The sequence below is a fragment of the Ambystoma mexicanum genome, chromosome 11, assembly GCF_040938575.1.
Source record: "Ambystoma mexicanum isolate Mex_15411 chromosome 11, UKY_AmexF1_1, whole genome shotgun sequence".
NCBI classification, from domain to species: domain Eukaryota; kingdom Metazoa; phylum Chordata; class Amphibia; order Caudata; family Ambystomatidae; genus Ambystoma; species Ambystoma mexicanum.
Genome location: NC_090934.1, coordinates 825,219,782 through 825,245,321, shown reverse-complemented (window position 1 = coordinate 825,245,321; position 25,540 = coordinate 825,219,782). Strand labels below are relative to the sequence as shown.

General features: G+C 48.3%; 11 non-coding genes across 11 annotated transcripts; all 11 read left to right on the top strand.

Moving 5' to 3' along the window:
* Positions 1-3,640: 3,640 nt before the first annotated feature.
* Positions 3,641-3,712, top strand: TRNAW-CCA (transfer RNA tryptophan (anticodon CCA)). Its single transcript has one exon. It is a non-coding gene; the product is annotated as a tRNA-Trp (tRNA).
* Positions 3,713-5,502: 1,790 nt separating this feature from the next.
* On the top strand, positions 5,503-5,576 carry TRNAN-GUU (transfer RNA asparagine (anticodon GUU)). The gene has a single exon. It is a non-coding gene; the product is annotated as a tRNA-Asn (tRNA).
* A 2,174-nt stretch (positions 5,577-7,750) lies between these two features.
* TRNAN-GUU (transfer RNA asparagine (anticodon GUU)) lies at positions 7,751-7,824 on the top strand. Its single transcript has one exon. It is a non-coding gene; the product is annotated as a tRNA-Asn (tRNA).
* A 313-nt stretch (positions 7,825-8,137) lies between these two features.
* TRNAW-CCA (transfer RNA tryptophan (anticodon CCA)) lies at positions 8,138-8,209 on the top strand. The gene has a single exon. It is a non-coding gene; the product is annotated as a tRNA-Trp (tRNA).
* A 5,270-nt stretch (positions 8,210-13,479) lies between these two features.
* Positions 13,480-13,551, top strand: TRNAW-CCA (transfer RNA tryptophan (anticodon CCA)). The gene has a single exon. It is a non-coding gene; the product is annotated as a tRNA-Trp (tRNA).
* A 1,790-nt stretch (positions 13,552-15,341) lies between these two features.
* Positions 15,342-15,415, top strand: TRNAN-GUU (transfer RNA asparagine (anticodon GUU)). Its single transcript has one exon. It is a non-coding gene; the product is annotated as a tRNA-Asn (tRNA).
* Positions 15,416-17,590: 2,175 nt separating this feature from the next.
* On the top strand, positions 17,591-17,664 carry TRNAN-GUU (transfer RNA asparagine (anticodon GUU)). The gene has a single exon. It is a non-coding gene; the product is annotated as a tRNA-Asn (tRNA).
* A 2,175-nt stretch (positions 17,665-19,839) lies between these two features.
* TRNAN-GUU (transfer RNA asparagine (anticodon GUU)) lies at positions 19,840-19,913 on the top strand. Its single transcript has one exon. It is a non-coding gene; the product is annotated as a tRNA-Asn (tRNA).
* Positions 19,914-22,084: 2,171 nt separating this feature from the next.
* Positions 22,085-22,158, top strand: TRNAN-GUU (transfer RNA asparagine (anticodon GUU)). The gene has a single exon. It is a non-coding gene; the product is annotated as a tRNA-Asn (tRNA).
* Positions 22,159-24,333: 2,175 nt separating this feature from the next.
* TRNAN-GUU (transfer RNA asparagine (anticodon GUU)) lies at positions 24,334-24,407 on the top strand. The gene has a single exon. It is a non-coding gene; the product is annotated as a tRNA-Asn (tRNA).
* A 313-nt stretch (positions 24,408-24,720) lies between these two features.
* TRNAW-CCA (transfer RNA tryptophan (anticodon CCA)) lies at positions 24,721-24,792 on the top strand. Its single transcript has one exon. It is a non-coding gene; the product is annotated as a tRNA-Trp (tRNA).
* The last annotated feature ends 748 nt before the right edge of the window (positions 24,793-25,540 follow it).

Genomic DNA, 25,540 nt, shown 5'->3' with positions numbered 1-25,540 from the left:
TTTCAAGGCGCGACGAGGCAGGGGGGGGACAAGGGGAGACAGACAACGATCTTACTAGGCCAGGTGTCATTCAGATCGCGCAAGTGCAAGGGTAGAGGGGAAGGGAAAAGTGCATGGGGGAAGGGAGAGGGGAAAGTGCAGTACAGGGTTATAAGCATACAGCATACAGGATAAATAACAAGGGCCAGCTGGTGGCAAGTGCGAGGTAAGTGCAGACAAGTGCTGGGAAGGGGGGCTGTATGGATACAGACACAGTCCCGTAGTGCAGGGGTTGCCGTGGAGGCAGTGCAGGGGAGAGTGGCTGGGCCGAGAACGGTGAATGGCCCAGTTGCAGATTCAGTGCAGTTTCAGTAGTATTAGCAGGGGAGAGGGGGAGAGAAAGCGGAGGCAAAGAGGAAGGTTTTGAGGTGCTTCCGGAACCGGAGGTGGTTCTCCTCAAGTTTCAGGGAGGTAGGAAGGCTGTTCCAGAGGGAGGCCCCTGCAGTGGAAAGAGATCTGCCCCCAACTCGTTGTTTGGAGAAGCGGCTGACCCTGAGGGAGTTGGAGGCGGATGAGCGAAGAGCTCGAGAAGGAAGATATTTAGGAAGAGAGAGTTGAAGGTATTTTGGCCCAAGGCCCCAGACGGCCTTGTGGACAATGCAGAGGGTTTTGAACTTGATCATCGCAGTCACTGGGAGCCAGTGTAGTGATTTCAGTCCTGGAGAGATACGGTCCCTGGGCTTGAGGCCAAGGACAAGCCTTGCAGTCCTGTTCTGGATGAGTTGCAAAGGGCGGAGAGTAGAGGCGGGCAGATTAAGATAGAGGCTGTTACAGTAGTCCAGCTTAGAGAGAACCAGGGCTCTAGAGACAGTGAGCTTCTGGGGGAAGGAGAGGAAAGGAAGGATACCTCTGAGGAGGTGTAGCTGGTAGTGTGACTTCTTAGATACGTCGGATATGTGAGGAGAGAGGGAGAGTGTGGAGTCGAAGATGACCCCAAGGTTTTTTGCCTTGCAGGTAGGAGTAGGAAGAGGGCCCAGAGAGGCCGGCCAGAGAGCAGCAGGGAAGGAGGGAGTGGGAGTGCCGATGAGTAGAATCTCAGTCTTACTGGCATTAAGGCAGAGGTCGTTGGCGGCACACCATTCCTGGATAGCAGAAAGACAGTCAGAGATGAGGGAAGGAGAAGAGGAGGCCGAGGGTAGCCTGAAAATGAGTTGGGTATCATCCGCATAGCACTGAAAGTAGGGGCAGAGAGCGGCGATGTGGTGGGCAAGAAGTGCCAGATACTGGTTGAACAGCCAGGGAGAGAGGTTAGATCCCTGGGGGACACCACAGGTAGAGAAGAAGATGTCAGAGAGGAAAGACCCCAGTTGGACCTGGGAGGGTCGATTTGAGAGGAAAGAGGTCAGCCACGTCAGAGCCTGACCAGTGATACCGAGGTTATCACGGAGACGGTTGAGCAGGATGGTATGGTTGACAGTATCAAAGGCAGAAGAGAGATCAAGCAAAATGAGAACACATGGAATGTTAGAGTCAAGGTTCGAGAGCAGGTCCTCACGGATGTTCAGGAGAGCAGTTTCCGTGCTTCTGGCAGCTCTGAAGCCAGACTGATGGTCATGAAGACTACCAACACATTCAGCATGGAGATTAAGCTGGGAGATGGCCAGTTTCTCCAGGAGCTTGCCCAGGAAGGGAGTGATAGAGATTGGGCGATAGTTAGCTGGGCAGGAAGGGTCGGAAGAGGGTTTCTTAAGAAGGGGGTGCACAAGGGAGTGCTTGAGAGGGGATGGGAAGACTCCAGAGGCGAAGGAGTGACTGCAGAAGTCAGCAAGGGCAGGAGCCAAGGAGTCAATGTGGTCCTTGATAGTTTTGGAGGAACAGGGGTGGACCTGTTTTGATGAGACTTTCATAGATCGGACTTGTCTTGAAACCTCGTCAGCAGAAAAAAGGGGAAAGGAAGAGAAGGAGAGAGGAGGGGTGGCTGCAGAAGAGCCAGAGGAAGGGCAGGGAATAGAGGGGGGGAGGTTATAGGAGGAGAGTGAGGACAGGATGTCCTGAGTTTTTGAAATGAAGTGAGAGGCCAGTGCCGTGCAGAGGGCCTGGGAGGGGACAGGAGAGGTAGAGACTGCAGCAGGGTTGGCCAGCTCCTTGCAGATTTTAAAGAGTTCGGCCGAATTGTTAGATGCCGCAGAGATGCGGGCTTGGATAAGGGCTCTCTTCTTGGTGAGAACGGAGAGCCGGTATTGCCTTTAGAGCAGGCGACAGGCCAGTTTGTCGGAGGATGAACATGAAGCACGCCATTTCCTCTCTGCCACCCTGCACTTGCGCTTAAGGGTGACGAGATCCGAGTCATACCAGGAGTTACATTTGGCTTTGGGCTTCAGGCGGATTCTCATGACAGGGGCAAGGATATCAAGAGTATCAGATATAGCGGAGTGGAGAGTGGAGAGGGCTGTGTCAGGGTGGGAGTCAGCCGAAGGGAGAGGAGGGGGCAAGAAGGTGGCAGCAAAAGCCTCAACTGACACGCGCTTCATGGGTCGGATGACCGAGAAGGAAGGTGGCAGTGATGGGGGTGGCTTTGCCTGTGGGGTAGGGAGGGTGAGGTGGGAGGAGAGGAGAAAGTGATCACTCCAGGAGAGAGGAGTGGAGAGAGGGACAGAGAGGGGAAGGTCAGAGGAGATCAGGGCATCAAGAGTGTGCCCTGCAGAATGAGTCGGCCCAGACGGGAGAATAGAGAGTGAGAGAGAGTCGCAGAGGTTGCGAAAGAGTCCAGAGGGGGGACAGGAGGCATCCAGGTGGATGTTGAAGTCTCCAAGAAAGAGGAGTTGAGTGGTTGAGGACAGGAGTGAGGAGGAGAGGTCCGCCCACTCGGAGAGGAAGGAGGAAATTTGACCAGGTGGCCGATAGATAGTAGCCACGGTAAGGGAATGGCTAGGAGAGAGAGAGAGTCGGCAGACAAGACATTCAAAAGAGGAAAAGGTCTGCATGGGAGTAACAGTGGCAGGAATCCACTCAGGGAAGATAAGGGCCACACCTCCCCCCGCACGGTTGGGCCTGGGCACAGAGAGGATCTCTATATACAGAGGACATTTGGTGCACTGTTGATGGGCTCTGTCCTCTACTAAATCCCCTGTGTTTGTGGATTAGGGGAGGTAGGGAAGTGCTTGATACCCTGATTTGCTGTGGGAAATAGAGCTATTTTAGAAATATTTTCAGGTTGCCTGGGAAGCATAAGCAAACAGCACACCAATCAGGCCCCTGTGTAAGAACTGCATGAGTCTATGTGGCGCAATCGGTTAGCGCGTTCGGCTGTTAACCGAAAGGTTGATGGTTCAAACCCACCCAGTGACGGTGCATTTTGGCTCAAAAATTAAGCGTGACCAACTATGGACCTCTGTTTACCTCTCGCAGGTCTCGTCTGCTGACGTCCAAAAAATCCAATAAACTGCAAGCAATTCTTCTTGCTTGCTTTAGTTTTTCAAAACTTGCCATTCAATTCATAAACATCAAGACTTCATGGGAAGGGTTTGGCTGCAGCGTGTACTGATGCACAGAAGGAAGCTATCCTAGCCAGTCTACTTAAAGAAGCAATGAGGCTCTGCAGGTCAATGTACGTCTCCTACCTTTATTCTGTCATCGGACACACTATGTGGATTGCCACAAGGACCTCGTGGCGCAATGGTAGCGCGTCTGACTCCAGATCAGAAGGTTTCGTGTTCAAATCACGTCGGGGTCATATTTGCTTTTCCCACTCTGAAATATAAAATTGCTCTTCAGTATCTCGTTATTTCAACCTGACTGCATCTTTGTGCTCTGGGCCTAGTTGTTCTGGCGTTTCGAATGTAAACTTTGCAGCAGGGAAGTATCATATTGACAGACACCCATGAAGGACATGGTCAACCTTTAAAGCAGGCCAATCTCTATGTTTTACTGGATGCAGCAGAAGTATTTCCTCTTTACCATCTCTTCAAGTGGGCCTGACTGATGTGCTGTTTTGTGCACGCTACGTGGGCTTTGTAAAGCATACCTCTGCCATTTGCATGGCCTCCTAGCGCTGTCAATATTTTCGTGTAATCGCTGAATGCTGCACTGTCCTGGGAACTCTAGGTGTGACTAAAGGATATATGCTGGGGCCCTGAAAGGGGGTCGGCAGTCTAGTGGCAATGCCCATCACTTTGCAGTTTGGGTTTGTGAGTTCAGGTACCGGTCTGGTGTCGGAAACCTGTAAGCGCCCTCCCAATAAACTGTCGGTCCTGGATTGTGAGGATTTCCCCTTATACTGGTCTCAGTAGACACATTTCCATTTTACTTTTTCACTCTCGCATTGCCTATTTCTCTCTCTCTCATAGATACATTATAGACAAGAGAGACATTGTCAGCGAGAGGGCTTCACAGCACCTTCCCCCATTTCCCTAAGTGCATTGCAAGGGGCTCTGGGAGGCGTGCACATTTGTCTGAAACACAAAGATCCCCTAGCAATAAAAGGCGTAGGACCCCAGTTCGCATTTCTTAGAATTTGAGGAGGCACTCAGAGTTGTCTCGGGCGTGACTGTACCTTTCATAGGAGATGTGCTAATCCCCAAACCCTCTTCCTTTGTCCCAGTAATCTGTCCTAGGGCCTCTAGCAAGTTGTTTTCTGAAACAAAGCTTACCTGAACATCCTGTAAAATTGGTAACTTTTCAGTAGCAGTACAGTGCAGTATATAGCATTCCTGTTGCGCACAGCATCTAGATCCAAAAATTGCTTACTCTACCCCAGAAATTAGAATTCACCCAGTCAAACAGAGGGATCTATAAAGAGCATGGCAAGTAGTTAACATAAGCTACTTCCCCCAAGTTCTCTTGGTGCACTCTGCTGCCCTCTTTTAACAGAAGAATGCAACTGCAGGTCTTGCTTCTCAGCAAGGTACCTACATATAGAAACCTTGGTGCACTCTTGCTAAATCTGCTGGAATGTGTCTTCTATTGTGCCCAAGGTGGTTGTGTATTTGGGGACTCAGGGAAGCAAGGGAGCAGTCTAATGCACTGCAGTGCTACGAGAGGCATGCCTTTTTCAGAAAAAAGTTCAGGTTTTCTGCCAATCAGAAAAAAATAGCAATGCAATCAGGCCAAAGGCAGAACACACATGCCAGTGAGTCTCTGTGGCACAATTGGTTAGCGCGTTCGGCTGTTAACCGAAAAGACGCTGCTGTTTTTGGCACAAAGACACAGAGTGTTCCACTCAGTAAACCTGAGTCATTTCTCCCGTGTTCTCTGGGTTCAGCCTACTGTCCCCTTTTAACACAAGTGCGCAACTGTGGATTTCTCCTCATAGCAAGTTATGCCTACACAGAGGACATTTGGTGCACTGTTGATGGGCTCTGTCCTCTACTAAATCCCCTGTGTTTGTGGATTAGGGGAGGTAGGGAAGTGCTTGATATCCTGATTTGCTGTGGGAAATAGAGATATTTTAGAAATATTTTCAGGTTGCCTGGGAAGCATAAGCAAACAGCACACCAATCAGGCCCCAGTGTAAGCACTGCATGAGTCTCTGTGGCGCAATCGGTTAGCGCGTTCGGCTGTTAACCGAAAGGTTGGTGTTTCAAGCCCACCCAGGGACGGTGCATTTTGGCTCAAAAATTCAGCGTGACCAACTATGGACTTCTGTTTACCTCTCGCAGGTCTCGTCTGCTGACGTCCAAAAAATCCAATAAACTGCAAGCAATTCTTCTCGCTTGCTTTAGTTTTTCAAAACTTGCCATTCAATTCATAAACATCAAGACTTCATGGGAAGGGTTTGGCTGCAGCGTGTACTGATGCACAGAAGGAAGCTATCCTAGCCAGTCTACTTAAAGAAGCAATGAGGCTCTGCAGGTGCATGTACGTCTCCTACCTTTATTCTGTCATCAGACACACCAGGTGGAGTGCCGCATGGACCTCGTGGCGCAATGGTAGCGCGTCTGACTCCAGATCCGAAGGTTTCGTGTTCAAATCACGTCGGGGTCATATTTGCTTTTCCCACTCTGAAATATAAAATTGCTCTTCAGTATCTCGTTATTTCAACCTGACTGCATCTTTGTGCTCTGGGCCTAGTTGTTCTGGCGTTTCGAATGTAAACTTTGCAGCAGGGAAGTATCATATTGACAGACACCCATGAAGGACATGGTCAACCTTTAAAGCAGGCCAATCTCTATGTTTTACTGGATGCAGCAGAAGTATTTCCTCTTTACCATCTCTTCAAGTGGGCCTGACTGATGTGCTGTTTTATGCACGCTACGTGGGCTTTGTAAAGCATACCTCTGCCATTTGCATGGCCTCCTAGCGCTGTCAATATTTTCGTGTAATCGCTGAATGCTGCACTGTCCTGGGAACTCTAGGTGTGACTAAAGGATATATGCTGAGGCCCGAAAGGGGGTCGGCAGTCTAGTGGCAATGCCCATCACTTTGCAGTTTGGGTTTGTGAGTTCAGGTACCGGTCTGGTGTCGGAAACCTGTAAGCGCCCTCCCAATCAACTGTCGGTCCTGGATTGTGAGGATTTCCCCTTATACTGGTCTCAGTAGACACATTTCCATTTTACTTTTTCACTCTCGCATTGCCTATTTCTCTCTCTCTCATAGATACATTATAGACAAGAGAGACATTGTCAGCGAGAGGGCTTCACAGCACCTTCCCCCATTTCCCTAAGTGCATTGCATGGGGCTCTGGGAGGCGTGCACATTTGTCTGAAACACAAAGATCCCCTAGCAATAAAAGGCGTAGGACCCCAGTTCGCATTTCTTAGAATTTGAGGAGGCACTCAGAGTTGTCTCGGGCGTGACTGTACCTTTCATAGGAGATGTGCTAATCCCCAAACCCTCTTCCTTTGTCCCAGTAATCTGTCCTAGGGCCTCTAGCAAGTTGTTTTCTGAAACAAAGCTTACCTGAACATCCTGTAAAATTGGTAACTTTTCAGTAGCAGTACAGTGCAGTATATAGCATTCCTGTTGCGCACAGCATCTAGATCCAAAAATTGCTTACTCTACCCCAGAAATTAGAATTCACCCAGTCAAACAGAGGGATCTATAAAGAGCATGGCAAGTAGTTAACATAAGCTACTTCCCCCAAGTTCTCTTGGTGCACTCTGCTGCCCTCTTTTAACAGAAGAATGCAACTGCAGGTCTTGCTTCTCAGCAAGGTACCTACATATAGAATCCTTGGTGCACTCTTGCTAAATCTGCTGGAATGTGTCTTCTATTGTGCCCAAGGTGGTTGTGTATTTGGGGACTCAGGGAAGCAAGGGAGCAGTCTAATGCACTGCAGTGCTACGAGAGGCATGCCTTTTTCAGAAAAAAGTTCAGGTTTTCTGCCAATCAGAAAAAAATAGCAATGCAATCAGGCCAAAGGCAGAACACACATGCCAGTGAGTCTCTGTGGCACAATTGGTTAGCGCGTTTGGCTGTTAACCGAAAAGACGCTGCTGTTTTTGGCACAAAGACACAGAGTGTTCCACTCAGTAAACCTGAGTCATTTCTCCCGTGTTCTCTGGGTTCAGCCTACTGTCCCCTTTTAACACAAGTGCGCAACTGTGGCTTTCTCCTCATAGCAAGTTATGCCTACACAGAGGACATTTGGTGCACTGTTGATGGGCTCTGTCCTCTACTAAATCCCCTGTGTTTGTGGATTAGGGGAGGTAGGGAAGTGCTTGATACCCTGATTTGCTGTGGGAAATAGAGCTATTTTAGAAATATTTTCAGGTTGCCTGGGGAGCATAAGCAAACAGCACACCAATCAGGCCCCAGTGTAAGCACTGCATGAGTCTCTGTGGCGCAATCGGTTAGCGCGTTCGGCTGTTAACCGAAAGGTTGGTGGTTCAAGCCCACCCAGGGACGATGCATTTTGGCTCAAAAATTCAGCATGACCAACTATGAACTTCTGTTTACCTCTCGCAGGTCTCGTCTGCTGACGTCCAAAAAATCCAATAAACTGCAAGCAATTCTTCTCGCTTGCTTTAGTTTTTCAAAACTTGCCATTCAATTCATAAACATCAAGACTTCATGGGAAGGGTTTGGCTGCAGCGTGTACTGATGCACAGAAGGAAGCTATCCTAGCCAGTCTACTTAAAGAAGCAATGAGGCTCTGCAGGTCCATGCACGTCTCCTACCTTTATTCTGTCATCAGACACACCAGGTGGACTGTCACAAGGACCTCGTGGCGCAATGGTAGCGCGTCTGACTCCAGATCAGAAGGTTGCGTGTTCAAATCACGTCGGGGTCATATTTGCTTTTCCCACTCTGAAATACAAAATTGCTCTTCAGTATCTCGTTATTTCAACCTGACTGCATCTTTGTGCTCTGGGCCTAGTTGTTCTGGCGTTTCGAATGTAAGCTTTGCAGCAGGGAAGTATCATATTGACAGACACCCATGAAGGACATGGTCAACCTTTAAAGCAGGCCAATCTCTATGTTTTACTGGATGCAGCAGAAGTATTTCCTCTTTACCATCTCTTCAAGTCGGCCTGACTGATGTGCTGTTTTGTGCACGCTACGTGGGCTTTGTAAAGCATACCTCTGCCATTTGCATGGCCTCCTAGCGCTGTCAATATTTTCGTGTAATCGCTGAATGCTGCACTGTCCTGGGAACTCTAGGTGTGACTAAAGGATATATGTTGGGGCCCCGAAAGGGGGTCGGCAGTCTAGTGGCAATGCCCATCACTTTGCAGTTTGGGTTTGTGAGTTCAGGTACCGGTCTGGTGTCGGAAACCTGTAAGCGCCCTCCCAATCAACTGTCGGTCCTGGATTGTGAGGATTTCCCCTTATACTGGTCTCAGTAGACACATTTCCATTTTACTTTTTCACTCTCGCATTGCCTATTTCTCTCTCTCTCATAGTTACATTATAGACAAGAGAGACATTGTCAGCGAGTGGGCTTCACAGCACCTTCCCCCTTTCCCTAAGTGCATTGCATGGGGCTCTGGGAGGCGTGCACATTTGTCTGAAACACAAAGATCCACTGGCAATAAAAAGCGTAGGTCCCTAGTTTGCATTTCTTAGAATTTGAGGTGACACTCAGAGTTGTCTCGGGCGTGACTGTACCTTTCATAGGAGATGTGCTAATCCCCAAACCCTCTTCCTTTGTCCCAGTAATCTGTCTTAGTGTCTCTAGCAAGTTGTTTTCTGAAACAAAGCTTACCTGAACATCCTGTAAAATTGGTAACTTTTCAGTAGCAGTACAGTGCAGTATATAGCATTCCTGTTGCGCACAGCATCTAGATCCAAAAATTGCTTACTCTACCCCAGAAATTAGAATTCACCCAGTCAAACAGAGGGATCTATAAAGAGCATGGCAAGTAGTTAACATAAGCTACTTCCCCCAAGTTCTCTTGGTGCACTCTGCTGCCATCTTTTAACAGAAGAATGCAACTGCAGGTCTTGCTTCTCAGAAAGGTACCTACATATAGAAACCTTAGTGCACTCTTGCTAAATCTGCTGGAATGTGTCTTCTATTGTGCCCAAGGTGGTTGTGTATTTGGCGACTCAGGGAAGCAAGGGAGCAGTCTAATGCACTGCAGTGCTAAGAGAGGCATGCCTTTTTCAGAAAAAAGTTCAGGTTTTCTGCCAATCAGAAAAAAATAGCAATGCAATCAGGCCAAAGGCAGAACACACATGCCAGTGAGTCTCTGTGGCGCAATTGGTTAGCGCGTTCGGCTGTTAACCGAAAAGACGCTGCTGTTTTTGGCACAAAGACACAGAGTGTTCCACTCAGTAAACCTGAGTCATTTCTCCCGTGTTCTCTGGGTTCAGCCTACTGTCCCCTTTTAACACAAGTGCGCAACTGTGGCTTTCTCCTCATAGCAAGTTATGCCTATGATATGATAAGGCATTTGTAACGCGCCTATACACAAGTGTTTCAAGGCGCGACGAGGCAGGGGGGGGACAAGGGGAGACAGACAACGATCTTACTAGGCCAGGTGTCATTCAGATCGCGCAAGTGCAAGGGTAGAGGGGAAGGGAAAAGTGCATGGGGGAAGGGAGAGGGGAAAGTGCAGTACAGGGTTATAAGCATACAGCATACAGGATAAATAACAAGGGCCAGCTGGTGGCAAGTGCGAGGTAAGTGCAGACAAGTGCTGGGAAGGGGGGCTGTATGGATACAGACACAGTCCCGTAGTGCAGGGGTTGCCGTGGAGGCAGTGCAGGGGAGAGTGGCTGGGCCGAGAACGGTGAATGGCCCAGTTGCAGATTCAGTGCAGTTTCAGTAGTATTAGCAGGGGAGAGGGGGAGAGAAAGCGGAGGCAAAGAGGAAGGTTTTGAGGTGCTTCCGGAACCGGAGGTGGTTCTCCTCAAGTTTCAGGGAGGTAGGAAGGCTGTTCCAGAGGGAGGCCCCTGCAGTGGAAAGAGATCTGCCCCCAACTCGTTGTTTGGAGAAGCGGCTGACCCTGAGGGAGTTGGAGGCGGATGAGCGAAGAGCTCGAGAAGGAAGATATTTAGGAAGAGAGAGTTGAAGGTATTTTGGCCCAAGGCCCCAGACGGCCTTGTGGACAATGCAGAGGGTTTTGAACTTGATCATCGCAGTCACTGGGAGCCAGTGTAGTGATTTCAGTCCTGGAGAGATACGGTCCCTGGGCTTGAGGCCAAGGACAAGCCTTGCAGTCCTGTTCTGGATGAGTTGCAAAGGGCGGAGAGTAGAGGCGGGCAGATTAAGATAGAGGCTGTTACAGTAGTCCAGCTTAGAGAGAACCAGGGCTCTAGAGACAGTGAGCTTCTGGGGGAAGGAGAGGAAAGGAAGGATACCTCTGAGGAGGTGTAGCTGGTAGTGTGACTTCTTAGATACGTCGGATATGTGAGGAGAGAGGGAGAGTGTGGAGTCGAAGATGACCCCAAGGTTTTTTGCCTTGCAGGTAGGAGTAGGAAGAGGGCCCAGAGAGGCCGGCCAGAGAGCAGCAGGGAAGGAGGGAGTGGGAGTGCCGATGAGTAGAATCTCAGTCTTACTGGCATTAAGGCAGAGGTCGTTGGCGGCACACCATTCCTGGATAGCAGAAAGACAGTCAGAGATGAGGGAAGGAGAAGAGGAGGCCGAGGGTAGCCTGAAAATGAGTTGGGTATCATCCGCATAGCACTGAAAGTAGGGGCAGAGAGCGGCGATGTGGTGGGCAAGAAGTGCCAGATACTGGTTGAACAGCCAGGGAGAGAGGTTAGATCCCTGGGGGACACCACAGGTAGAGAAGAAGATGTCAGAGAGGAAAGACCCCAGTTGGACCTGGGAGGGTCGATTTGAGAGGAAAGAGGTCAGCCACGTCAGAGCCTGACCAGTGATACCGAGGTTATCACGGAGACGGTTGAGCAGGATGGTATGGTTGACAGTATCAAAGGCAGAAGAGAGATCAAGCAAAATGAGAACACATGGAATGTTAGAGTCAAGGTTCGAGAGCAGGTCCTCACGGATGTTCAGGAGAGCAGTTTCCGTGCTTCTGGCAGCTCTGAAGCCAGACTGATGGTCATGAAGACTACCAACACATTCAGCATGGAGATTAAGCTGGGAGATGGCCAGTTTCTCCAGGAGCTTGCCCAGGAAGGGAGTGATAGAGATTGGGCGATAGTTAGCTGGGCAGGAAGGGTCGGAAGAGGGTTTCTTAAGAAGGGGGTGCACAAGGGAGTGCTTGAGAGGGGATGGGAAGACTCCAGAGGCGAAGGAGTGACTGCAGAAGTCAGCAAGGGCAGGAGCCAAGGAGTCAATGTGGTCCTTGATAGTTTTGGAGGAACAGGGGTGGACCTGTTTTGATGAGACTTTCATAGATCGGACTTGTCTTGAAACCTCGTCAGCAGAAAAAAGGGGAAAGGAAGAGAAGGAGAGAGGAGGGGTGGCTGCAGAAGAGCCAGAGGAAGGGCAGGGAATAGAGGGGGGGAGGTTATAGGAGGAGTGTGAGGACAGGATGTCCTGAGTTTTTGAAATGAAGTGAGAGGCCAGTGCCGTGCAGAGGGCCTGGGAGGGGACAGGAGAGGTAGAGACTGCAGCAGGGTTGGCCAGCTCCTTGCAGATTTTAAAGAGTTCGGCCGAATTGTTAGATGCCGCAGAGATGCGGGCTTGGATAAGGGCTCTCTTCTTGGTGAGAACGGAGAGCCAGTATTGCCTTTGGAGCAGGCGACAGGCCAGTTTGTCAGAGGATGAACATGAAGCACGCCATTTCCTCTCTGCCACCCTGCACTTGCGCTTAAGGGTGACGAGATCCGAGTCATACCAGGAGTTACATTTGGCTTTGGGCTTCAGGCGGATTCTCATGACAGGGGCAAGGATATCAAGAGTATCAGATATAGCGGAGTGGAGAGTGGAGAGGGCTGTGTCAGGGTGGGAGTCAGCCGAAGGGAGAGGAGGGGGCAAGAAGGTGGCAGCAAAAGCCTCAACTGACACGCGCTTCATGGGTCGGATGACCGAGAAGGAAGGTGGCAGTGATGGGGGTGGCTTTGCCTGTGGGGTAGGGAGGGTGAGGTGGGAGGAGAGGAGAAAGTGATCACTCCAGGAGAGAGGAGTGGAGAGAGGGACAGAGAGGGGAAGGTCAGAGGAGATCAGGGCATCAAGAGTGTGCCCTGCAGAATGAGTCGGCCCAGACGGGAGAATAGAGAGTGAGAGAGAGTCGCAGAGGTTGCGAAAGAGTCCAGAGGGGGGACAGGAGGCATCCAGGTGGATGTTGAAGTCTCCAAGAAAGAGGAGTTGAGTGGTTGAGGACAGGAGTGAGGAGGAGAGGTCCGCCCACTCGGAGAGGAAGGAGGAAATTTGACCAGGTGGCCGATAGATAGTAGCCACGGTAAGGGAATGGCTAGGAGAGAGAGAGAGTCGGCAGACAAGACATTCAAAAGAGGAGTAGGTCTGCATGGGAGTAACAGTGGCAGGAATCCACTCAGGGAAGATAAGGGCCACACCTCCCCCCGCACGGTTGGGCCTGGGCACAGAGAGGATCTCTATATACAGAGGACATTTGGTGCACTGTTGATGGGCTCTGTCCTCTACTAAATCCCCTGTGTTTGTGGATTAGGGGAGGTAGGGAAGTGCTTGATACCCTGATTTGCTGTGGGAAATAGAGCTATTTTAGAAATATTTTCAGGTTGCCTGGGAAGCATAAGCAAACAGCACACCAATCAGGCCCCTGTGTAAGAACTGCATGAGTCTATGTGGCGCAATCGGTTAGCGCGTTCGGCTGTTAACCGAAAGGTTGATGGTTCAAACCCACCCAGTGACGGTGCATTTTGGCTCAAAAATTAAGCGTGACCAACTATGGACCTCTGTTTACCTCTCGCAGGTCTCGTCTGCTGACGTCCAAAAAATCCAATAAACTGCAAGCAATTCTTCTTGCTTGCTTTAGTTTTTCAAAACTTGCCATTCAATTCATAAACATCAAGACTTCATGGGAAGGGTTTGGCTGCAGCGTGTACTGATGCACAGAAGGAAGCTATCCTAGCCAGTCTACTTAAAGAAGCAATGAGGCTCTGCAGGTCAATGTACGTCTCCTACCTTTATTCTGTCATCGGACACACTATGTGGATTGCCACAAGGACCTCGTGGCGCAATGGTAGCGCGTCTGACTCCAGATCAGAAGGTTTCGTGTTCAAATCACGTCGGGGTCATATTTGCTTTTCCCACTCTGAAATATAAAATTGCTCTTCAGTATCTCGTTATTTCAACCTGACTGCATCTTTGTGCTCTGGGCCTAGTTGTTCTGGCGTTTCGAATGTAAACTTTGCAGCAGGGAAGTATCATATTGACAGACACCCATGAAGGACATGGTCAACCTTTAAAGCAGGCCAATCTCTATGTTTTACTGGATGCAGCAGAAGTATTTCCTCTTTACCATCTCTTCAAGTGGGCCTGACTGATGTGCTGTTTTGTGCACGCTACGTGGGCTTTGTAAAGCATACCTCTGCCATTTGCATGGCCTCCTAGCGCTGTCAATATTTTCGTGTAATCGCTGAATGCTGCACTGTCCTGGGAACTCTAGGTGTGACTAAAGGATATATGCTGGGGCCCCGAAAGGGGGTCGGCAGTCTAGTGGCAATGCCCATCACTTTGCAGTTTGGGTTTGTGAGTTCAGGTACCGGTCTGGTGTCGGAAACCTGTAAGCGCCCTCCCAATAAACTGTCGGTCCTGGATTGTGAGGATTTCCCCTTATACTGGTCTCAGTAGACACATTTCCATTTTACTTTTTCACTCTCGCATTGCCTATTTCTCTCTCTCTCATAGATACATTATAGACAAGAGAGACATTGTCAGCGAGAGGGCTTCACAGCACCTTCCCCCATTTCCCTAAGTGCATTGCAAGGGGCTCTGGGAGGCGTGCACATTTGTCTGAAACACAAAGATCCCCTAGCAATAAAAGGCGTAGGACCCCAGTTCGCATTTCTTAGAATTTGAGGAGGCACTCAGAGTTGTCTCGGGCGTGACTGTACCTTTCATAGGAGATGTGCTAATCCCCAAACCCTCTTCCTTTGTCCCAGTAATCTGTCCTAGGGCCTCTAGCAAGTTGTTTTCTGAAACAAAGCTTACCTGAACATCCTGTAAAATTGGTAACTTTTCAGTAGCAGTACAGTGCAGTATATAGCATTCCTGTTGCGCACAGCATCTAGATCCAAAAATTGCTTACTCTACCCCAGAAATTAGAATTCACCCAGTCAAACAGAGGGATCTATAAAGAGCATGGCAAGTAGTTAACATAAGCTACTTCCCCCAAGTTCTCTTGGTGCACTCTGCTGCCCTCTTTTAACAGAAGAATGCAACTGCAGGTCTTGCTTCTCAGCAAGGTACCTACATATAGAAACCTTGGTGCACTCTTGCTAAATCTGCTGGAATGTGTCTTCTATTGTGCCCAAGGTGGTTGTGTATTTGGGGACTCAGGGAAGCAAGGGAGCAGTCTAATGCACTGCAGTGCTACGAGAGGCATGCCTTTTTCAGAAAAAAGTTCAGGTTTTCTGCCAATCAGAAAAAAATAGCAATGCAATCAGGCCAAAGGCAGAACACACATGCCAGTGAGTCTCTGTGGCACAATTGGTTAGCGCGTTCGGCTGTTAACCGAAAAGACGCTGCTGTTTTTGGCACAAAGACACAGAGTGTTCCACTCAGTAAACCTGAGTCATTTCTCCCGTGTTCTCTGGGTTCAGCCTACTGTCCCCTTTTAACACAAGTGCGCAACTGTGGATTTCTCCTCATAGCAAGTTATGCCTACACAGAGGACATTTGGTGCACTGTTGATGGGCTCTGTCCTCTACTAAATCCCCTGTGTTTGTGGATTAGGGGAGGTAGGGAAGTGCTTGATATCCTGATTTGCTGTGGGAAATAGAGATATTTTAGAAATATTTTCAGGTTGCCTGGGAAGCATAAGCAAACAGCACACCAATCAGGCCCCAGTGTAAGCACTGCATGAGTCTCTGTGGCGCAATCGGTTAGCGCGTTCGGCTGTTAACCGAAAGGTTGGTGTTTCAAGCCCACCCAGGGACGGTGCATTTTGGCTCAAAAATTCAGCGTGACCAACTATGGACTTCTGTTTACCTCTCGCAGGTCTCGTCTGCTGACGTCCAAAAAATCCAATAAACTGCAAGCAATTCTTCTCGCTTGCTTTAGTTTTTCAAAACTTGCCATTCAATTCATAAACATCAAGACTTCATGGGAAGGGTTTGGCTGCAGCGTGTACTGATGCACAGAAGGAAGCTATCCTAGCCAGTCTACTTAAAAGAAGCAATGAGGCTCTGCAGGTGCATGTACGTCTCCTACCTTTATTCTGTCATCAGACACACCAGGTGGAGTGCCGCATGGACCTTGTGGCGCAATGGTAGCGCGTCTGACTCCAGATCCGAAGGTTTCGTGTTCAAATCACGTCGGGGTCATATTTGCTTTTCCCACTCTGAAATATAAAATTGCTCTTCAGTATCTCGTTATTTCAACCTGACTGCATCTTTGTGCTCTGGGCCTAGTTGTTCTGGCGTTTCGAATGTAAACTTTGCAGCAGGGAAGTATCATATTGACAGACACCCATGAAGGACATGGTCAACCTTTAAAGCAGGCCAATCTCTATGTTTTACTGGATGCAGCAGAAGTATTTCCTCTTTACCATCTCTTCAAGTGGGCCTGACTGATGTGCTGTTTTATGCACGCTACGTGGGCTTTGTAAAGCATACCTCTGCCATTTGCATGGCCTCCTAGCGCTGTCAATATTTTCGTGTAATCGCTGAATGCTGCACTGTCCTGGGAACTCTAGGTGTGACTAAAGGATATATGCTGAGGCCCGAAAGGGGGTCGGCAGTCTAGTGGCAATGCCCATCACTTTGCAGTTTGGGTTTGTGAGTTCAGGTACCAGTCTGGTGTCGGAAACCTGTAAGCGCCCTCCCAATCAACTGTCGGTCCTGGATTGTGAGGATTTCCCCTTATACTGGTCTCAGTAGACACATTTCCATTTTACTTTTTCACTCTCGCATTGCCTATTTCTCTCTCTCTCATAGATACATTATAGACAAGAGAGACATTGTCAGCGAGAGGGCTTCACAGCACCTTCCCCCATTTCCCTAAGTGCATTGCATGGGGCTCTGGGAGGCGTGCACATTTGTCTGAAACACAAAGATCCCCTAGCAATAAAAGGCGTAGGACCCCAGTTCGCATTTCTTAGAATTTGAGGAGGCACTCAGAGTTGTCTCGGGCGTGACTGTACCTTTCATAGGAGATGTGCTAATCCCCAAACCCTATTCCTTTGTCCCAGTAATCTGTCCTAGGGCCTCTAGCAAGTTGTTTTCTGAAACAAAGCTTACCTGAACATCCTGTAAAATTGGTAACTTTTCAGTAGCAGTACAGTGCAGTATATAGCATTCCTGTTGCGCACAGCATCTAGATCCAAAAATTGCTTACTCTACCCCAGAAATTAGAATTCACCCAGTCAAACAGAGGGATCTATAAAGAGCATGGCAAGTAGTTAACATAAGCTACTTCCCCCAAGTTCTCTTGGTGCACTCTGCTGCCCTCTTTTAACAGAAGAATGCAACTGCAGGTCTTGCTTCTCAGCAAGGTACCTACATATAGAAACCTTGGTGCACTCTTGCTAAATCTGCTGGAATGTGTCTTCTATTGTGCCCAAGGTGGTTGTGTATTTGGGGACTCAGGGAAGCAAGGGAGCAGTCTAATGCACTGCAGTGCTACGAGAGGCATGCCTTTTTCAGAAAAAAGTTCAGGTTTTCTGCCAATCAGAAAAAAATAGCAATGCAATCAGGCCAAAGGCAGAACACACATGCCAGTGAGTCTCTGTGGCACAATTGGTTAGCGCGTTTGGCTGTTAACCGAAAAGACGCTGCTGTTTTTGGCACAAAGACACAGAGTGTTCCACTCAGTAAACCTGAGTCATTTCTCCCGTGTTCTCTGGGTTCAGCCTACTGTCCCCTTTTAACACAAGTGCGCAACTGTGGCTTTCTCCTCATGGCAAGTTATGCCTACACAGAGGACATTTGGTGCACTGTTGATGGGCTCTGTCCTCTACTAAATCCCCTGTGTTTGTGGATTAGGGGAGGTAGGGAAGTGCTTGATACCCTGATTTGCTGTGGGAAATAGAGCTATTTTAGAAATATTTTCAGGTTGCCTGGGAAGCATAAGCAAACAGCACACCAATCAGGCCCCAGTGTAAGCACTGCATGAGTCTCTGTGGCGCAATCGGTTAGCGCGTTCGGCTGTTAACCGAAAGGTTGGTGGTTCAAGCCCACCCAGGGACGATGCATTTTGGCTCAAAAATTCAGCATGACCAACTATGAACTTCTGTTTACCTCTCGCAGGTCTCGTCTGCTGACGTCCAAAAAATCCAATAAACTGCAAGCAATTCTTCTCGCTTGCTTTAGTTTTTCAAAACTTGCCATTCAATTCATAAACATCAAGACTTCATGGGAAGGGTTTGGCTGCAGCGTGTACTGATGCACAGAAGGAAGCTATCCTAGCCAGTCTACTTAAAGAAGCAATGAGGCTCTGCAGGTGCATGTACGTCTCCTACCTTTATTCTGTCATCAGACACACCAGGTGGAGTGCCGCATGGACCTCGTGGCGCAATGGTAGCGCGTCTGACTCCAGATCCGAAGGTTTCGTGTTCAAATCACGTCGGGGTCATATTTGCTTTTCCCACTCTGAAATATAAAATTGCTCTTCAGTATCTCGTTATTTCAACCTGACTGCATCTTTGTGCTCTGGGCCTAGTTGTTCTGGCGTTTCGAATGTAAACTTTGCAGCAGGGAAGTATCATATTGACAGACACCCATGAAGGACATGGTCAACCTTTAAAGCAGGCCAATCTCTATGTTTTACTGGATGCAGCAGAAGTATTTCCTCTTTACCATCTCTTCAAGTGGGCCTGACTGATGTGCTGTTTTGTGCACGCTACGTGGGCTTTGTAAAGCATACCTCTGCCATTTGCATGGTCTCCTAGCGCTGTCAATATTTTCGTGTAATCGCTGAATGCTGCACTGTCCCGGGAACTCTAGGTGTGACTAAAGGATATATGCTGGGGCCCCGAAAGGGGGTCGGCAGTCTAGTGGCAATGGGCATCACTTTGCAGTTTGGGTTTGTGAGTTCAGGTACCGGTCTGGTGTCGGAAACCTGTAAGCGCCCTCCCAATCAACTGTCGGTCCTGGATTGTGAGGATTTCCCCTTATACTGGTCTCAGTAGACACATTTCCATTTTACTTTTTCACTCTCACATTGCCTTTTTCTCTCTCTCTCATAGATACATTATAGACAAGAGAGACATTGTCAGCGAGTGGGCTTCACAGCACCTTCCCCCCTTTCCCTAAGTGCATTGCATGGGGCTCTGGGAGGCGTGCACATTTGTCTGAAACACAAAGATCCACTGGCAATAAAAGGCGTAAGACCCCAGTTCGCATTTCTTAGAATTTGAGGAGGCACTCAGAGTTGTCTCGGGCGTGACTGTACCTTTCATAGGAGATGTGCTAATCCCCAAACCCTCTTCCTTTGTCCCAGTAATCTGTCCTAGGGCCTCTAGCAAGTTGTTTTCTGAAACAAAGCTTACCTGAACATCCTGTAAAATTGGTAACTTTTCAGTAGCAGTACAGTGCAGTATATAGCATTCCTGTTGCGCACAGCATCTAGATCCAAAAATTGCTTACTCTACCCCAGAAATTAGAATTCACCCAGTCAAACAGAGGGATCTATAAAGATCATGGCAAGTAGTTAACATAAGCTACTTCCCCCAAGTTCTCTTGGTGCACTCTGCTGCCCTCTTTTAACAGAAGAATGCAACTGCAGGTCCTGCTTCTCAGCAAGGTACCTACATATAGAATCCTTGGTGCACTCTTGCTAAATCTGCTGGAATGTGTCTTCTATTGTGCCCAAGGTGGTTGTGTATTTGGGGACTCAGGGAAGCAAGGGAGCAGTCTAATGCACTGCAGTGCTAAGAGAGGCATGCCTTTTTCAGAAAAAAGTTCAGGTTTTCTGCCAATCAGAAAAAAATAGCAATGCAATCAGGCCAAAGGCAGAACACACATGCCAGTGAGTCTCTGTGGCGCAATTGGTTAGCGCGTTCGGCTGTTAACCGAAAAGACGCTGCTGTTTTTGGCACAAAGACACAGAGTGTTCCACTCAGTAAACCTGAGTCATTTCTCCCGTGTTCTCTGGGTTCAGCCTACTGTCCCCTTTTAACACAAGTGTGCAACTGTGGCTTTCTCCTCATAGCAAGTTATGCCTACACAGAGGGCATTTGGTGCACTGTTGATGGGCTCTGTCCTCTACTAAATCCCCTGTGTTTGTGGATTACGGGAGGTAGGGAAGTACTTGATACCCTGATTTGCTGTGGGAAATAGAGCTATTTTAGAAATATTTTCAGGTTGCCTGGGGAGCATAAGCAAACAGCACACCAATCAGGCCCCAGTGTAAGCACTGCATGAGTCTCTGTGGCGCAATCGGTTAGCGCGTTCGGCTGTTAACCGAAAGGTTGGTGGTTCAAGCCCACCCAGGGACGATGCATTTTGGCTCAAAAATTCAGCATGACCAACTATGAACTTCTGTTTACCTCTCGCAGGTCTCGTCTGCTGACGTCCAAAAAATCCAATAAACTGCAAGCAATTCTTCTCGCTTGCTTTAGTTTTTCAAAATTTGCCATTCAATTCATAAACATCAAGACTTCATGGGAAGGGTTTGGCTGCAGCGTGTACTGATGCACAGAAGGAAGCTATCCTAGCCAGTCTACTTAAAGAAGCAATGAGGCTCTGCAGGTGCATGTACGTCTCCTACCTTTATTCTGTCATCAGACACACCAGGTGGCCACTAGGACCTCGTGGCGCAATGGTAGGGCGTCTGACTCCAGATCAGAAGGTTGCGTGTTCAAATCACGTCGGGGGCATATTTGCTTTTCCCACTCTGAAATACAAAATTGCTCTTCAGTATCTCGTTATTTCAACCTGACTGCATCTTTGTGCTCTGGGCCTAGTTGTTCTGGCGTTTCGAATGTAAGCTTTGCAGCAGGGAAGTATCATATTGACAGACACCCATGAAGGACATGGTCAACCTTTAAAGCAGGCCAATCTCTATGTTTTACTGGATGCAGCAGAAGTATTTCCTCTTTACCATCTCTTCAAGTGGGCCTGACTGATGTGCTGTTTTGTGCACGCTACGTGGGCTTTGTAAAGCATACCTCTGCCATTTGCATGGCCTCCTAGCGCTGTCAATATTTTCGTGTAATCGCTGAATGCTGCACTGTCCTGGGAACTCTAGGTGTGACTAAAGGATATATGCTGGGGCCCCGAAAGGGGGTCGGCAGTCTAGTGGCAATGCCCATCACTTTGTAGTTTGGGTTTGTGAGTTCAGGTACCGGTCTGGTGTCAGAAAACTGTAAGCGCCCTCCCAATCAACTGTCGGTCCTGGATTGTGAGGATTTCCCCTTATACTGGTCTCAGTAGACACATTTCCATTTTACTTTTTCAATCTCGCATTGCCTATTTCTCTCTCTCTCATAGATACATTATAGACAAGAGAGACATTGTCAGCGAGAGGGTTGCACAGCACCTTCCCCCATTTCCCTAAGTGCATTGCATGGGGCTCTGGGAGGCGTGCACATTTGTCTGAAACACAAAGATCCACTGGCAATAAAAGGCGTAGGACCCCAGTTCGCATTTCTTAGAATTTGAGGAGGCACTCAGAGTTGTCTCGGGCGTGACTGTACCTTTCATAGGAGATGTGCTAGTCCCCAAACCCTCTTCCTTTGTCCCAGTAATCTGTCCTAGGGCCTCTAGCAAGTTGTTTTCTGAAACAAAGCTTACCTGAACATCCTGTAAAATTGGTAACTTTTCAGTAGCAGTACAGTGCAGTATATAGCATTCCTGTTGCGCACAGCATCTAGATCCAAAAATTGCTTACTCTACCCCAGAAATTAGAATTCACCCAGTCAAACAGAGGGATCTATAAAGATCATGGCAAGTAGTTAACATAAGCTACTTCCCCCAAGTTCTCTTGGTGCACTCTGCTGCCCTCTTTTAACAGAAGAATGCAACTGCAGGTCTTGCTTCTCAGCAAGGTACCTACATATAGAAACCTTGGTGCACTCTTGCTAAATCTGCTGGAATGTGTCTTCTATTGTGCCCAAGGTGGTTGTGTATTTGGGGACTCAGGGAAGCAAGGGAGCAGTCTAATGCACTGCAGTGCTAAGAGAGGCATGCCTTTTTCAGAAAAAAGTTCAGGTTTTCTGCCAATCAGAAAAAAATAGCAATGCAATCAGGCCAAAGGCAGAGCACACATGCCAGTGAGTCTCTGTGGCACAATTGGTTAGCGCGTTCGGCTGTTAACCGAAAAGACGCTGCTGTTTTTGGCACAAAGACACAGAGTGTTCCACTCAGTAAACCTGAGTGATTTCTCCCGTGTTCTCTGGGTTCAGCCTACTGTCCCCTTTTAACACAAGTGCGCAACTGTGGCTTTCTCCTCATAGCAAGTTATGCCTACACAGAGGACATTTGGTGCACTGTTGATGGGCTCTGTCCTCTACTAAATCCCCTGTGTTTGTGGATTAGGGGAGGTAGGGAAGTGCTTGATACCCTGATTTGCTGTGGGAATTAGAGCTATTTTAGAAATATTTTCAGGTTGCCTGGGAAGCATAAGCAAACAGCACACCAATCAGGCCCCAGTGTAAGCACTGCATGAGTCTCTGTGGCGCAATCGGTTAGCGCGTTCGGCTGTTAACCGAAAGGTTGGTGGTTCAAGCCCACCCAGGGACGATGCATTTTGGCTCAAAAATTCAGCATGACCAACTACGAACTTCTGTTTACCTCTCGCAGGTCTCGTCTGCTGACGTCCAAAAAATCCAATAAACTGCAAGCAATTCTTCTCGCTTGCTTTAGTTTTTCAAAACTTGCCATTCAATTCATAAACATCAAGACTTCATGGGAAGGGTTTGGCTGCAGCGTGCACTGATGCACAGAAGGAAGCTATCCTTGCCAGTCTACTTAAAGAAGCAATGAGGCTCTGCAGGTGCATGTACGTCTCCTACCTTTATTCTGTCATCAGACACACCAGGTGGACTGCCACTAGGACCTCGTGGCGCAATGGTAGGGCGTCTGACTCCAGATCAGAAGGTTGCGTGTTCAAATCACGTCGGGGGCATATTTGCTTTTCCCACTCTGAAATACAAAATTGCTCTTCAGTATCTCGTTATTTCAACCTGACTGCATCTTTGTGCTCTGGGCCTAGTTGTTCTGGCGTTTCGAATGTAAGCTTTGCAGCAGGGAAGTATCATATTGACAGACACCCATGAAGGACATGGTCAACCTTTAAAGCAGGCAAATCTCTATGTTTTACTGGATGCAGCAGAAGTATTTCCTCTTTACCATCTCTTCAAGTGGGCCTGACTGATGTGCTGTTTTGTGCACGCTACGTGGGCTTTGTAAAGCATACCTCTGCCATTTGCATGGCCTCCTAGCGCTGTCAATATTTTCGTGTAATCGCTGAATGCTGCACTGTCCTGGGAACTCTAGGTGTGACTAAAGGATATTTGTTGGGGCCCCGAAAGGGGGTCGGCAGTCTAGTGGCAATGGGCATCACTTTGCAGTTTGGGTTTGTGAGTTCAGGTACCGGTCTGGTGTCGGAAACCTGTAAGCGCCCTCCCAATCAACTGTCGGTCCTGGATTGTGAGGATTTCCCCTTATACTGGTCTCAGTAGACACATTTCCATTTTACTTTTTCACTCTCGCATTGCCTATTTCTCTCTCTCTCATAGATACATTATAGACAAGAGAGACATTGTCAGCGAGAGGGCTTCACAGCACCTTCCCCCATTTCCCTAAGTGCATTGCAAGGGGCTCTGGGAGGCGTGCACATTTGTCTGAAACACAAAGATCCACTGGCAATAAAAGGCGTAGGACCCCAGTTCGCATTTCTTAGAATTTGAGGAGGCACTCAGAGTTGTCTCGGGCGTGACTGTACCTTTCATAGGAGATGTGCTAATCCCCAAACCCTCTTCCTTTGTCCCAGTAATCTGTCCTAGGGCCTCTAGCAAGTTGTTTTCTGAAACAAAGCTTACCTGAACATCCTGTAAAATTGGTAACTTTTCAGTAGCAGTACAGTGCAGTATATAGCATTCCTGTTGCGCACAGCATCTAGATCCAAAAATTGCTTACTCTACCCCAGAAATTAGAATTCACCCAGTCAAACAGAGGGATCTATAAAGAGCATGGCAAGTAGTTAACATAAGCTACTTCCCCCAAGTTCTCTTGGTGCACTCTGCTGCCCTCTTTTAACAGAAGAATGCAACTGCAGGTCTTGCTTCTCAGCAAGGTACCTACATATAGAAACCTTGGTGCACTCTTGCTAAATCTGCTGGAATGTGTCTTCTATTGTGCCCAAGGTGGTTGTGTATTTGGGGACTCAGGGAAGCAAGGGAGCAGTCTAATGCACTGCAGTGCTACGAGAGGCATGCCTTTTTCAGAAAAAAGTTCAGGTTTTCTGCCAATCAGAAAAAAATAGCAATGCAATCAGGCCAAAGGCAGAACACACATGCCAGTGAGTCTCTGTGGCACAATTGGTTAGCGCGTTCGGCTGTTAACCGAAAAGACGCTGCTGTTTTTGGCACAAAGACACAGAGTGTTCCACTCAGTAAACCTGAGTCATTTCTCCCGTGTTCTCTGGGTTCAGCCTACTGTCCCCTTTTAATACAAGTGCGCAACTGTGGCTTTCTCCTCATAGCAAGTTATGCCTACACAGAGGACATTTGGTGCACTGTTGATGGGCTCTGTCCTCTACTAAATCCCCTGTGTTTGTGGATTAGGGGAGGTAGGGAAGTGCTTGATACCCTGATTTGCTGTGGGAAATAGAGCTATTTTAGAAATATTTTTAGGTTGCCTGGGAAGCATAAGCAAACAGCACACCAATCAGGCCCCTGTGTAAGAACTGCATGAGTCTCTGTGGCGCAATCGGTTAGCGCGTTCGGCTGTTAACCGAAAGGTTGGTGTTTCAAGCCCACCCAGGGACGTTGCATTTTGGCTCAAAAATTCAGCGTGACCAACTATGGACTTCTGTTTACCTCTCGCAGGTCTCGTCTGCTGATGTCCAAAAAATCCAATAAACTGCAAGCAATTCTTCTCGCTTGCTTTAGTTTTTCAAAACTTGCCATTCAATTCATAAACATCAAGACTTCATGGGAAGGGTTTGGCTGCAGCGTGTACTGATGCACAGAAGGAAGCTATCCTAGCCAGTCTACTTAAAGAAGCAATGAGGCTTTGCAGGTGCATGTACGTCTCCTACCTTTATTCTGTCATCAGACACACCAGGTGGACTGCCGCAAGGACCTCGTGGCGCAATGGTAGCGCGTCTGACTCCAGATCAGAAGGTTTCGTGTTCAAATCACGTCGGGGGCATATTTGCTTTTCCCAGTCTGAAATATAAAATTGCTCTTCAGTATCTCGTTATTTCAACCTGACTGCATCTTTGTGCTCTGGGCCTAGTTGTTCTGGCGTTTCGAATGTAAGCTTTGCAGCAGGGAAGTATCATATTGACAGACACCCATGAAGGACATGGTCAACCTTTAAAGCAGGCCAATCTCTATGTTTTACTGGATGCAGCAGAAGTATTTCCTCTTTACCATCTCTTCAAGTGGGCCTGACTGATGTGCTGTTTTGTGCACCCTACGTGGGCTTTGTAAAGCATACCTCTGCCATTTGCATGGCCTCCTAGCGCTGTCAATATTTTCGTGTAATCGCTGAATGCTGCACTGTCCTGGGAACTCTAGGTGTGACTAAAGGATATATGCTGGGGCCCCGAAAGGGGGTCGGCAGTCTAGTGGCAATGCCCATCACTTTGCAGTTTGGGTTTGTAAGTTCAGGTACCGGTCTGGTGTCAGAAAACTGTAAGCGCCCTCCCAATCAACTGTCGGTCCTGGATTGTGAGGATTTCCCCTTATACTGGTCTCAGTAGACACATTTCCATTTTACTTTTTCACTCTCGCATTGCCTATTTCTCTCTCTCTCATAGATACATTATAGACAAGAGAGACATTGTCAGCGAGAGGGTTGCACAGCACCTTCCCCCATTTCCCTAAGTGCATTGCATGGGGCTCTGGGAGGCGTGCACATTTGTCTGAAACACAAAGATCCACTGGCAATAAAA